We start from the raw sequence: 646 nt of genomic DNA, 5'->3' as shown, positions 1-646 counted from the left end.
CCAGCACTTGGCAAACAGGCTGAATTTTGCCTGTCTGACTAGGTCTAGCAATAACATCTGCTCCAAGGCACACTACGTAATGTTTCGTAAGTGCCTCGTATCGAGAGGCCTAAAGTACAGCTGAGAATTTATTACTGTCGTTTCATAAACTCTAGAAAACAGCTGGAAATTCACAGTTAAATCTCAAAGAGATTATGAGCTTTTATCCTTTGTCATTTTTACTAAACAAGTCATAAAATTGTTTGGGAAGTCTAAAAATGTCAACTACCGGAACAGGAGCAAGACCTAAGCACTCCTGGACCTTTCTTAGTGGGACAGGTCTCAGATGGGGAGAAAGAATTCAGGAGGGACTGTTGCTGGTGCAAAGGGAATCTCAAGCAAAGAAGACAGCTCTGGGGCTTTGTGAAGATGAAGTCAGAAGATCTCTGCATTCAAGCATGTTTTTTTGCTGTCTTCCCCTGCTGCCAGTAGTGTGTCCAAACTGTGCAGCCACAGATATTATCTGGAGAGTCTCATTCAAACAGCAGCTATAGCCACACTGTTATGACCAAAAGGATGCACTGATAACTCTAACCCAGCTAGCTGAGACACTGCTTGCAGTGAAGCCACTCGCCATGTGGAGCTCAACAAGAAGCATCATCCCAGC

This window comes from Apaloderma vittatum, unplaced genomic scaffold (genome assembly GCF_000703405.1).
Source record: "Apaloderma vittatum isolate BGI_N311 unplaced genomic scaffold, ASM70340v1 scaffold37219, whole genome shotgun sequence".
Lineage (NCBI taxonomy): Eukaryota > Metazoa > Chordata > Aves > Trogoniformes > Trogonidae > Apaloderma > Apaloderma vittatum.
The sequence above is the reverse complement of the archived record's forward strand: the minus strand, read 5'-3'. Positions refer to the sequence as shown.